Source organism: Peromyscus maniculatus, chromosome 10 (genome assembly GCF_049852395.1).
Source record: "Peromyscus maniculatus bairdii isolate BWxNUB_F1_BW_parent chromosome 10, HU_Pman_BW_mat_3.1, whole genome shotgun sequence".
Lineage (NCBI taxonomy): Eukaryota > Metazoa > Chordata > Mammalia > Rodentia > Cricetidae > Peromyscus > Peromyscus maniculatus.
In genome coordinates, this window is record NC_134861.1 from 23327569 (window position 1) to 23341399 (window position 13831).

A 13831-nucleotide genomic window follows, 5' to 3' on the forward strand; every position below is an offset into this window, starting at 1 on the left:
CTGACTGTAAGTTAATGATTTTTACAATTTATTGCTGTCTAAAAATTTCCCTTGATTTCACATTTTGTTCTGGATGTCTTGGTTTCTTTCCTCCACCCACACAAAGTGAAGCAAGAGTTGCGAAGTGACACTGAATTTGAGAGCCCTGGCTTTTTTTCAAAACAAACACTTTCTTAAAAAATATGACTGCTTTTTATTGATACCAAAAAAGGGAAGGCTTTGGCAAGTGTTCAGTAAATGTGTGAATAACCAAATTGATTTCACTGCAATGAACAGGAAGCTTTGCTATTGGTCCTTGTAGATTTGGCTCAGTAAGTGTACAAGAGTGAGAGCTCAACTAATCTGGGATGAAAAGTTAGAATCCAAACTTAGAGATGAAAATCCATCACTTCTATACAATTTTATATCTTTGTTCCTTTCCTTCAGAGAGGAAAGGCAATATGGTAATTAGGAACTTGTATTCTGTTATGAAAATAATCAGGTAAACTTATTGAAACAGCATTTTGATAAGTTTTGAAAAGTTTAAACATTCTATTATATATTCTGCAGTAAAACTCTAGTAAAAAGGCCAAAAATGCATAATTAATGCAAAAAAGTAGACAAACACAGATCAAAGTATGCATTTAAAAACTCATTATAGATGTTACAGTAGTCCAACTAAATCTTTAACTCAGGTTAAAATATAAGATTTTAGGAAAGAATTTGAGAGCCAGTAAGAAAAAGGAATTGAGTATGGTGCTGGAATATGAGGAGAAACAAATATTGATGGGCAAATAAAACCATTATGTTGCTGGAGGGCTTCTCTCCAGGTTCCCCAAGCCCCGCAGTCCCACAATCCACATATGAAATAATCACTCAGACGCTTATATCACTTATAAACTGTATGGCCGTGGCAGGCTTCTTGCTAACTGTTCTTTTATCTTAAATTAACCCATTTTTATAAATCTATACCTTGCCACGTGGCTGGTGGCTTCCCAGCGTCTTCACATGCTGCTTGTCCTGGCGGTGGCTGCAGTGTCTCTCCTCTCAGCCTTCCACTTCCCAGAATTCTCCTCTCTCCTTGTCCCACCTACTTCCTGCCTCGTCACTGGCCACCAGTGTTTTATTTATATAGAACAATATCCACAGCACCATTATACTTTTAAAAGTATCTTTTCAAATATGATTGCTTAGACTAAAGACTGTTCACTTTTAATGCCATTATTATGTGGCTAAAACAGGAAATCACAGAAAAATTCTATGATGAAAACTTTTACCTAATTTTGATAGCTTATAAGAAGGTAAGAGCATTTCACATTAATCTGTCAAAAGTACTGAAAACATAGTAGGCACTCTGGAAATATTTACTGAGCTAACCTGAATCTTAGTATAAGGTAGTTTTAAATATGGTGGCTTAAATATGTTTTTTTCCCTGGGCTTTTAATAGCACCATGCTCACCTCCTTGAATCTCAGTTTTGATATAAATATATTCTTTGATTTGGAAATGAAGAAAGCTGATTGATATTATTTATTTATTAAATCTTGGTCTGAGCAAAAATTAGTAAGAGGGAACTTAATTTGGAGTTTATTCTTTTCAGATATCTAGATTAGAAAATAGTGACTGTAAATTGTATGAATTAATATAATTCATGCCAAGTTATAAGGTAAGGTAGAGAACTGGTTTGAAAACAAGAAATAGATATTGCTGTTTAGTGGTCATTCCTAACAGTACAGTTAAAGCTGAATTTCGTCTTTCAGATGTTACCTGAAGCAAGGCTGGGTCTCCCAGGTTAATGATATTTTCAAGTACAGTAACCACTTTACAAGAGAAAGAATCATTATGAGCAAAATGATAGTGACACTGTCAAGGGCTCTGGGAAGTACTGGAGAAGAGTAGATTGTGTGTGTGTGTGTGTGTGTGTGTGTGTGTGTGTGTGTGTGTGTGTGTGTGTGTGTGTGTGTTTTGGGGGGAGGTGAGGCAGGGTTTCTCTGTGTAGTCCTGAAACTTTGTAGACTAGTGTGGCCTCGAACTCAGAGATCCAGCTACCTCTGCCTCTGAGCCTTGTATATTCTGGGATTAAAGGCATGTGCCATCACACCTAGCCTAATGAATATACTTTGTAATGCAGCAATAGAGCCCAGAAGACATTCCCTTTTAAGTCGAATTCATTGGTATCAAAAGCCTGAGTCATAATTGTTATAAATACCATTGTGATCTTCTACTGAAGTACAGTGGCCCAAGTTTTGTGTAGAACCATGCTTCTGAACAGTTTTCAAATAAGGTCTAAATGGCTTAGAATTTAGTGGATTTGGTGCTTTCTCCCCAGGCCCCTTTTGTTATTTAATAAATAACAGTAAAAATATTTAAACAAGCTAGGCTTTCAAGAATTAATATATTTTTTACAGGTATATATGTTTTTAGGTCTTCATCAGTAATCCATCCATTATTAAGAGAGTGAGATTTTCTTTGTTGTCAGGATGTAAAGGAGAATCAGTCATTGTCATACTTGTCACTTGTGCTTGAAGTTTTTCAAATAAGGTTTTATATTTTGTTCTGACGATTTTAAAATCGATTGTTGATGAATAATTTTGTTCCAAACTACTTTGTCCTCCCCATCTCTGTAAGATCATGCTTGATCAATTTCTCCTGGTTCTCAGTACCTAAAATTATGAACTGCCCTTTGTGACTTAGCTTACAACTTCTATCATCCATTCTGTCTAAATGCACATATAGCATGCTTTAATCTCCATCATTAGATTCTCTTAACCTGTTTAACGGGTTCTAAAGGAAGCTCTTGCAGATGGCTGCTCTCAAAACTGGCAACAAACAAAATCCAATTTGCCATGATCAGTAATGAACAGACTAAAAGTTTCAATTCATGTTATGTTTTGTTTGAGATATTGTTACTTTACATCATTTTTTGGTCTTGGTAGCGTGATAGGTTTGTTAATTCATGCAGTGTAGAATGGTACAGCACATGCTGAAGTCCAGTCTTCAACTTTTGCCACCTACTTTCTAAATTAACTTGAGCAAATTATTAGCCTGATTCCCTTATCTGTCATGACAGTTGTAAAGATTAAATTTAACATACAGTTTTTAATACCTGCTATGTGTGTTTGCTTTCTTTCTGAAACCTTAGTTAAAGGTTTTTGATTGGGCAACCTTCAATCTTGGTTCTGATTTTTAGGACTCACAATACGAGGCACTTTTTACCTTCCAAATGCATCTCATTCACTTATTAGACTTTTTGTGTATGTGCTTTCTGATGGTCTCCAAGCATACAAAAACATGGCCCCTGATTTCTACTTGGTTTTCGTTTGTCTAACCAAATCTTCACTCCAGGGAACTGTGAAGGACCAGCCGCCACTTTTACCACCCAGGGTACTTACTCTTGAGTAGGGAGAAGTGAGAAATATTAGCTAGAAAGAGATACCTAGACAAGGAGAGAAAAGACAGAAACACAGGATAGCCTCGGGAGGGCCTAGATCCTTACCCACCAGCCCAGAACGTTATTCCAAAGGGCTTTTTATGACAATGCCGAGGGGAGGAACAAAGACCTCCCCCTTGCTCAGTACAGCCAAGTGTAGACCCTTCCAAGCACCTGATACTCAGGCCTGTGGTCCAGTCATCCTCTTCATGCAGACCTGCTGGATAAAGCCACCAGGAAACCTAGATGGGCTCCAACAGGGAACCTAATGACTTACCCTTGCCTGAACACACAAAAATGGTTTTTCTTTCCCTATGTCTTTTCTGTCTTGATGCAATTGTTTCCTCCACTTTAAAGTGCTTCTCCCCATTTACAAGAATAGTCTGTCTCTGAGATTCAACTCTTAAAATGAAGCTTTCCCTTGGAACCTCTTCCAACTAAATCATAACACTTTTGACATTATATAGTATTTAATATTAAGGAACATTGATATTGTATCTGGGTAGGCAAGATGGCTCAGTGGATAAAGGTACTTTCTCCTAAGCCCACGTCAAGACCTGAGTTCCATCCCCAGGACCCACATGTTGGAAGGAAAGAATTGACTCTTCCAAGTTGCCCTTTGACCTCCACACATGCTCTATTATACAAGTGCTCCTCTGTACAATAAATAAATTATATAATCAATTGTTTAAATACTGTATGTCTTTTGGGCTGGTTGAGCTATATCTTTATTTATTTATTTTTTTGGTTGTATTTTCAAGACAAGGTTTCTCTGTGTGGTTTTGGTGCCTGTCCTGGATCTCGCTCTGTATATCCTTTTTTATAACTATGTCACCTTTTTTCTTTGGTTTGAATATTCTTGCAGCTTCTGGTCTTACAGTAAATAGTATTTTTGAGTTACTAATTGCATTAATAGATACTCTAGGTACACAAAATTAAAAGTAGAGATGCCATATCCCTTAATTTGGACATTGCTCCAACACCCAAGCTAATTGAAGTGGAGGGAGTAGCCAGAATTGTTAATAGAAATCATAATAAGAGTTTATTAGAAAGTGCTAACCTGGAATATTTGAAGAAGGCTGGTTTCTCTCTTCCAGTGTGGAGGGCGGTCATCTACTGACCTAGAAATACTAGTTGTCAGAGGACTTTGATTTTTAGTGATATTTAGCAAAATAAGACTATCAGTAAGGTTGATAGGTGGGTAACTGTTGACAGATCCGTTGTTTGTGCTTTGTATTTAATACCAGATCTGTGTGTGGTGTGATAAATCTTTATTGTAAGTCAGCTTGGTGCTGTCCCTTCCTTGGCAAGTCTTCCAAATCCAGGAGTTTGCCTCATTTCCCCTTCATAAACCTACATTTGTTCTACTCTTAAAAAGGGGTGGGGATTAAGTTAAGTAATACTGACCATGGGTTTATATTGAGCTATTTATTCGAATATTAAACCTAGTTTGACTCTATCACTATAGAATGCTACAAAAGTATGTTTAATGCGGCATAAGCTAAAACCCCTGAAATTCCTGATAGTAGCTTTTGTTATTCATAATATGAGTCTCTTTTAGATCATTCTTAAATATATGCACTTGAGTGACTTAGAATGGTATCCCTAGATAGCGTCAGGATGGGACTGGCCCCCAAGTGACTAGAAAGTAGAACATAGTCTCCCTACTGATCCACATGAAAAGAGCAGGGCAAGGTTGGGTTTTTGATTAGTGAATACATCTGGGCACTGGGAGTGGTGTCTTGGGGTTTCTATTGCTGTGAAGAGACACCATGACCACAGCAACACTTAAAAAGGAAACCATTTAATTGAGGACAGCTTACAGTTTCAAAGGTTTAGTCCATTATCATCATGGCAGGAAGCAAGAGAGCATACAGGCAGACATGGTTCTAGAGAGGTGGCTGAGAGTTTTACATCTTAATCTGCCTCAACAGGAAGTAAACTGAGTCCCACACTGGGCATAGCTTGCATATATGGCTCAAAGCCCGCCCCCACAGTGACACACTTCCTCCAACAAGGCCACACCTCCTAATAGCGCCATTCCTTATAAACCAAGCATTCAAACACATGAGTCTGTGGGGGCCATTCCTATCCAAACCACAAGTGGCATGCCTGGAGAGGGCATGAAAGCTCCCCTGCACACCATTACTTTTAATGCCTTGCCCTTCCATTTGCCTGACTGTAAGTGATACTATTTTATTTCATTTTCATTTTCTTTTTTCTTTTTTGAAATAAGCTTCTGGATTCAAGTGATCTTCCTGCTTCAGGCTCCCAAGTAGCTGTCCCTAACTTATATTCTTTATAGTAGACTAGGAAACATACACAAAGTATTTTTCTTTTGTTTTGTTTTGTGAGTTCTTAAACTATACTAATTCTGGAATCCAAGAAAGGGTAAAAGCCCCTCCCTTTGTATCCATAGGTCAGAACTGCAGCTTGCCTGTTTGTGACAGTCTCGCTGTATAGCAACGACTGACCTAGAATTTGCAATCCTGCTGCCCCAGCCTCCTTCCATGCTGGGGTTACAGTTTGCATCGTAATGTCTAGATGACGAAATTGGCAAAATAGTATCATGAGACTGAGCCCTTTAACTTGTGGCTTCGTTGGGTATACATAGTATTAAAATTGACTTAAATTTGTTGAATACCCAGTTATTGTCAGGAATTGGTTGATATCAAACAAAAATGAAGGCTATATAAGATGTCAGCAGAAACATATAATACCAATCCATCTCTGCAATGAAAACTACATGGGAAAAGTAAGATTTAAAATTCCAAGCTGAATTGTGAATTTCATGATTTGTGATATAAAAAGTAGAATTGAAACCAGGCTGTGGTGGCACACACCTTTAGTTCCAGCACTCAGGAGGCAGAGGCAGGCAGATCTCTGAATTTGAGGCCAGCCTGGTCTACAGAGTGAGTTTGAGGCCAGCCTGGGCTACACAGAGAAATCCCATCTCAAAAATGAAATAAATAAAAATAAAAAGGTAGAATTGGGAAATCCAACTTCATCTGTGGAAACTTAAAAACCTATGTTGGTATTCACATGATTAGTTTCCCTCCATTCTGTTGACTCAAGAAGTAGGTGTAAAGTATCTAGAATTTGAAGTTGATGTAAGTTCTAAAGTTGTGTAAGTAAGGTCAAGTTTTAAATTCCAGGTGAGTGCTGCCAGCATCCAGTGATCCTTGAGTCTGTAGTCTGTATCCTTTATTCTAGTGCTTTCTTTGTTAGCCTATTTATTCTCACAGCTGTTTTGAGGTATAATTACATACCTTTCAGTTTACCTACTTGGAGTGTAGTCTTCAGTGGCTCCATAGACTTGTGTAAACCACCATTGAAATTTAGAACATTTGCGTCGTGTGAAGCAGACAGCCCTTTAGCTCTCATTCCCTCTTCTATGTGTGTCACATACGGAGAGAGACACATTCAGACAACCCACCTACCGACCCGCTCTCTCGCTCTCTCTTGATTTGCCACTTCTGGACATTTCTGCAGTCATACAGAAAATCTTTTTGTGACTGACTCCTTCCACTTAGCTGACCGTTTTGAAAGTTCATCCATGCTGTAGCGTATCCAATACTTTATCTCTTTTCACTGGCCACTAATGGTTCACTGTGTGGGTGTATACATTTTATTTATTCATAAATTGATAGACACTTGGGTTGTTTTCACTCTGGGGCAATTTTGAATATTTCCAACTTGAGATGATGCTGTAAACATTGATGCAGACATTTGTGTAGACTCAGATTTTCATTTCTCTTGTGTTTATGCCTAAGAATTGAATTGTTTAGTCATATGATTATATTTAATCTTGAGGAATTACCCTAAAGTATTTTCCCAAAGTGACTGTCCCATTTCTTTTCCAACCAGCAGCAATTAAAAATTTTCACTCTTCAATGGCCTTACCTGGCTCTTATTATTACTATGATCATTGCTGTCCTATAACATATAAGGAAAAATGACATCTCATGGATTTGATTTCTATTTCTGTATTTTTCTGTAAATGTCTTCTGAAACAAATGTTTTCACTTTACCATTTGTTAACTGGGTTATTGTTTTATTCTTCAGTTTTAAAGTTCTTTATGTATTCAGATTTTAAGCCTTTTATCAGATATGTGATTTGAAAATTCCCTTTTCCCATTCTGTAGACTAGCTGTGGCACTTGTCCATACCTGGATTTCCTGTGTTTGAGGAAACTTACAAGTAGCAGAGCCCACAAAGGAGGTGCCTGAACAGCAGTTTAGAGAAGCATGCCCATGGAGTGGAGTCTTCAGTGGTTCCATAGACTTGTGTACAAAACGAACGGAAAGTCCCAGGACTGGGGAGATGGCTCAGAGGGTGGAGCATGCACATCAAACTGGGCATGGCAACATATGCTTGTAACTCTAGTCATGGGGAGGCTGGGGCAGAGGAGGCAGACCCTGAGGGCTCGCCAGCAAGCCAGTCCAGCAGAGCAGCCAACTCCAGTCAGAGAGAGACCTTGATTCAAAGACTAAGGTAGTGGGGGTGGGGAGCTATAGAGGAAGGCATCTGAGGTTGACCTTTGCAAGCACATACCTTCCCCCAACCCCCACATACCCACATAAAGGAAAAAAAGAGAAAAAAGTCTCCATGGTGCCTGTCATCAAGTTTTTGTCTACTTTTCCGTTTTTCCTTTATGATATAAAATTAAAACAAGTCCGGCTGGAAAGGTAGCTTGTCAGCTTAGAGTACCTGCTGTTCTTGCAGAGGACCTGTGTTGGTTTCCCAGTAGCCGGATGGTGGCTCACAGCAGTCTGTCATTCCAGTTCCTGGGGATCTGACACCCTCTTCTGGCCTCTTTGGGTACCAGGCATGCAGATATTGCACATACACACATAAATGCAGGCAAACACATAAAATAAAAATTAAATCTTTTAAAATTATAGCAAATACAGTAACGAATAGTACTAAAGATTTCGCTGTCCTGTGTACATAGTACATTATAGTTGCTTGTTGGCTGATGGTTTTGTTCTCTAGTGTTTGGGATATTGCCTCCAAATAAGTTCTGACGTGAGACTCAAGAGTTCCATTGGTTAGATTTAGTGCTTAGCCCTCCATCCTTCAGCAAATTAACTTGAGCTCATGCATTTGCACACAGACTTGTCTGCTCCATAAAAGAGCAGACTTGAACAAATTGAAAAGTATATTCATTAAAGTTCTTTTCAACTTCAAAATACAAGTTCACTAGTGATTTTTTTCTTTTTATTGTTCTTAACTGGGAAGAACTATGCTTTGTTAATAAAACTTGGACCTAATGTACATTTTCTCCGATTAGAGTTACATTGATTTGGCAAGTAAAAAACTGGGCATATCCATGTTTTAAAAAAAAAAAAAACTTACTGTAGAATAGCAGATGCCAGCTAAGTGAATGTATTGTGACTAGTTGAGGAACGTGACCAAAGCATCACCAGGAAGGTGAGACTAAAGGAAGAAATAATTTACACACCTGCTTAGGGTGTGGCTGGAGGTACAGGGACTATAAGGAATGAGTCCTTGACTATAACCTTGCAAGTATGCATAGATCATTAGAGAAGCAAGTTCTCAAAGGACAGCTGTGTCCAAAGGTGAAGCCGAAGCCTAGGCTCCAGCACATAAGAAAAAGAACAGTTAAGGAAAGACACACCTGAAACTGCCTGGGAATTGTGAGGTGAGTGCCCCTTGTTTTGGTTAACTTAATCGTGATGTTCAAGGTTGTCATTGGTCCTGGAGTTCAACTCAAGTAATGGCAGTCGTAGAGAAGAGCGAGGCAAGGACATGGAAGCTCCCAGAATCCAAGCCAGATATTTAAGAACAGAAGAAAGGTTGGTGGGAGTTAGGGCCATTTGCCAAAGCTTAGTAACCAATTCCCACCAGCCAAGAAAGCTACTTAAAGGTTTCATTATGTTTTGGTTTTGTGTTTGGCTGGCTTTCATGACATTATTAATCAAACATTATTATAAATAAAAGCACATGTCAGAAACAAAAATGTTTTGTCTAAGCAGTCAGAACTTAGACTAGGGAAGAAAAGTCTAGAAATTTAATTCTAACCATTCTCTCTGTCATGGAAATGTCTTTGGCCTCTTCTAAAAGCAGCTCATTGTAGTCACTTAGAACACATGGAAATTTTGTCTTTAGTGTCTTCTCAGGGCTCTTTAAGAAAAATGAATTTCCTGATATAAGCATAGCCTGAAATATGTAAGGAATTTTTATACTTTTAATTCTCTGTTTCTATTTATTAAAGTAGGGATGATGATATATTATATAGACTGTTTGATAAGTTCATTACCCTAGGAATGAGCAAGAAATATACTTCCAAACATTAAGAGGGTTGATATGTTGGTTCCAAGAGTGGCAGGCAGGTCCTTAGGTTTTGTCATGACATTAGGCATAGACAGCTACAACTACATTCTGTTTGGTATGAGTGTTAAACTTGTCACGTCCTGTTTCTTAAGCAACCCTCAGCCTAGAATAACATGACAAACTAGGGTCCTCAGATAGCAAGATCCTAGAATGTATTCGGATTGTCTTGGGTGAGTTTTAGGGCCTGGGTGTATCTGTACTAGACATAAACAGGATTCCTGAGCAGATTTATCTCACTGTGTCCTAAGTGGTCCTGCTGCCAACAGAAGGAGCAGAAGAAATGTTATGAAGAATTACTGAAGGACAGTTTCGGGACATGTTGACACGGGTACAGGAATGCTGGGAAGAATAGATAGAAACTTGTCAGCTCTAAGAGAAGGGTGGCTCATTTTGTGCCAAGGCACTTGTGACTGTAACAGTACTTACTGTCTTAAATGTGATAGGCTGCCGTGAATCAGAGCTGTGTCCTGTGGGCACGTTGTGAGAGGTTTCTTGAATAAACATAGGGCCACCAAGATTATTTATATGAGTTTTCAAGAAAGATAAACTATTTCTAGGCAGGACTTTGATTCTAATGAAGATCAATAAGGGCACTTACTGACTTTGAAATCAAGTGTTGCTAGTAATGGTACTGCTATTCAGTATAGCATAATTTAATTAAGTCTAAAGTTGTTAAATTAGTCAGCCATTTCCATAGTGGCTCTTACCCATGAGTACCAGCATCAGTTTTGGGGCACTGGTAGAACATTTAGTAGGGCTGCACACTGGAGTGCCTCTAAAGAACGTCATTGTTTTTCTTCTATGTGTGTGGGCGTTCTGTCTGCGTGTATGCCTTGGGCCCTCAGGAGCCAGAGGAGTGCAGTAGATCCCCGGAACTGGAGCTGTTATCAGTGAGAATGCGATTAAACGTTCACCTGATTTTATGTTCGGGGTAGTATACTATTTTGTGACCAGAGTTTTGTAGTGGAGGGGGGATCAAATTCATTTCAGAGTACTTAATGGATATTTTGTACATGTGAATTTTATTGATTTTTTTTTTGTTTTGTTTTTGTTTGTTTGTATTGTTTTTCGAGACAGGGTTTCTCTGTGTAGCTTTGCTCCTTTCCTGGATCTTGCTTTGTAGACTGGCCTTGAACTCACAGAGATCCACCTGGCTCTGCCTCCTGAGGGCTGGGATTAAAGGCATGTGCCACCACCGTCCGGCTTTGTTTTCTTAAATGGGGTGTTTAACTGATTATTATACTAAATCTGTAAAAATAGGCTGTTTTACTATCATGAACTAATAATTTGACGCCTTAGTTATATTTTTAGCATTTATGGAGCAGGTACATGGTTAATCTGAGTAGCTTTTTAAGAAGTAGGATACTTTTCTTTTGAAGTGCTTTATTCTATAATTTGCTGTTAAAGCTGTGTTAAAAATTCTTCCCTGCTTCCTCTTCCGTTTCTTCCCTTTTGGGCCACATACTGTCTTAGGGAGGAGGTAGAGGAGAAGCAAATTCTCACTTTAGCCAATAGAAGCTCGACTTCTGTAGTGTTTACTGACTGCGTAACACAGGCCCACCCCCACACATTCTGAGGCGCTCCAGTGAACGAACCCGAGCAGACGGCACTGAGCGGTGTGTGGTTCCCAGTGCCGTCCGCAGATGCTTTCATACTATCTTGATTTTGTCCTCTGGTGAGGAGGTGGCTGAGCGTGTGGCGATAGCGACAGAATAAAACGGTGGGTGCTCTGTGCCGTAATTTTAGGGTCGTTCTGAGGCTTCCGGTAAACTTGAAAAGTTAATTATCTGGACCATAATCAGACTGCTTTTATTTTTCATTTTGTCATATTTAGCTTTAGAATTGTGTTGTGTATGATTAAATTTCCTTCTGTCTTAGGACAGAGGTTGGATAAATCTCAAATCCAAAGTTTCTGTATTGTTAACTATTAAACTCCTATCAGTAGGGAAGAAAGCCTGGGAACTCTGACTACAGGTGTTTATGGCCTGTCGGTTATATACCAACAGAAAATGCAAAGCTGTTCTTAATGTTTGTAGGCTAGCCTACATTCTTGGTTTTTTACATGTTGTAGAGCTTAATATTATTAATCTCTGTTTTCCTGTCAAGTTTGAAATTAATGTTGTTCTCAGAAGACTAGAATGGTGTGCCGTCATTGTACACTGGTTAGCTGTGCTTTACGGGGAATGTAAGTGGTGTTTCTACCAGAATAGTTCACTTGTTCTTATGATTAGGGTAAGAAGAGAGCTGATTATTAATTACAGGGAATCTTTCCATTAAAAACTAACATTCATCATTTCCCAGCAGTGTTCTGTTTTTACCTAAAGAAAAAAATAGAATTGAAAAAGGTTTTTATAGTAAATTTAAAAGAAACTAAGTCTGATTTAGATATTTTTTCCAGTTTTCTAGCATGTGAAGAAATAATCTCTTGTGCATTAAAAAATGGCTATGACTGAAATTAGAAAATTGAGCATAATTTAGTTATTTGGGATTTTTGTAATGTGATAATGTAACAATAATCAGATGAAAGAAAAAAAGGAAATTCATGGAAATAACCTAGATATATGTATTTATTTTCCTAATGAAGGGGGTTAAATAGGAATACTACACTGAGTAATTTAAAATATTCACTTTGTTTTAAAAAAAAATAGATGTTCTTAACCTCCCACACACAGTGTCTCTAAATTACTGTTAAAAAGTTTCTGGAGAACACAGTATGATTTCCCAGAGAAAGATCACCTGCTTCTCCTGAGCACTTAGCAAGAACCAAGAAGGAAATGAAGCTGTAGGATTAAGCTGTCACTGTTTGTTCGAAGTAGCAATAATTGTCATTAGTAATAGCTCCTCTATATTGAGCACTGCCTTCTCAGGAAAAAAAGGTATTTCATTTGTATTTAGAAATTCAGCTAAAATTTTCTTCTCATTCTTTTTGAATGAAGCTTACTAAGACACTTTGAAAAAAAAAAAAGCCTAAAAAGTTAACTCCTATAGGAATAGTAAAAACATATTCAAATCCATCTGATTTTCCTCTATTGAAAAGAAAATCAAACATATGTATAGCATTCAGTCTTAAAACTAATTATAATAGATTTTGAGATTTTTAGAAAATTTTTGTCTTAGCCCTTAAGTATTATGGTTTTAACCATTATTAAATATTAAGAGTATTAAAAACTAGAACTTTTATATGGTATCAAAGTTATCTACAAAGAGTTAATTATAAACATTAGTTTAGGTACCAAGAAACACAGTTAAATCTGAGAAAATGGTTAGGTCTTAAGTGATGGGGCAGCACCACCAAAAGTCAACCAAGTGTTTATTAAGCCCTATTTAGTAGTCTTCATTTAATATTTAATAGGCTTTGATCAATACTTGATTTTTTTACATTTCATTGTCATTGTAAATCACTGTTTGAACTCTCACAGTTTAAAAACAATTTCTTTTATTTTTCATACAATACATTTTGATCATGTTTTTCCTCTCCCCTAACTCCTCCCATACCCTTCCCACCTTCTTACCCATCCAACTTTATGTGTGTATACTCTCTTTAAATAAATAAATACACAAAATGAAAATCAAAACAAACCAAAAACCAGTAAGACAAAAAAAAAAAAAATGCCAAAACAAAAAGCCCATAGACGAACAAAAACCCCACAGAGTTCATTGGCCAGCTACTCCTGGCCATGGGGCCTGCCCTGGTGTGACCCGGTGACAATCCACTGGAGGAAGGGGATTTTCACTTTGCCAACAGCTATCAGTTGTCTGTAGCTTCTTGGTTAGGTTGGGACCTCATGTCTACTTTCCCCTCTCACTGCTGGGGCCCTGTCTGCCTTGAACCTACACAGATCTTGTATATGCGACCACAGTCTGTGATTTCATTTCTTCATCAGTCCTATTATGTCTTGAAGCACGTTTCCTCAGAATCATCTCTTGGCCTGGTTCTTACGGTCTTTCTGCCTCTTCCTCCATATAGATGCCTGAGCCATGAGGGGAGGGTTTGATGCAGACATCCCATTGAGGTCTAAGAGCTGCGGAGTCTCCCACTCTCTGCACAGTGTCCAGTTATAGGTGT

At 38.2% G+C, this 13831-nt stretch overlaps 1 protein-coding gene across 3 annotated transcripts in view; it reads left to right on the top strand.

Moving 5' to 3' along the window:
* Positions 1 to 13831, top strand: part of Peli1 (pellino E3 ubiquitin protein ligase 1) — a 53470-nt gene that overhangs the window by 14983 nt on the left and 24656 nt on the right. The window contains exon 1 of one of the 3 annotated variants that reach the window (XM_076546049.1): positions 1198 to 9073. The exons of 1 other annotated variant lie outside the window; for it this stretch is intronic. The gene's annotated coding sequence lies outside the window, so the exon portion shown is untranslated. Of the gene's footprint in view, positions 1 to 1197; positions 9074 to 11087; positions 11486 to 13831 lie in introns of those variants that run through there. One more of the 3 variants, XM_006974811.4, reaches the window with a different exon arrangement.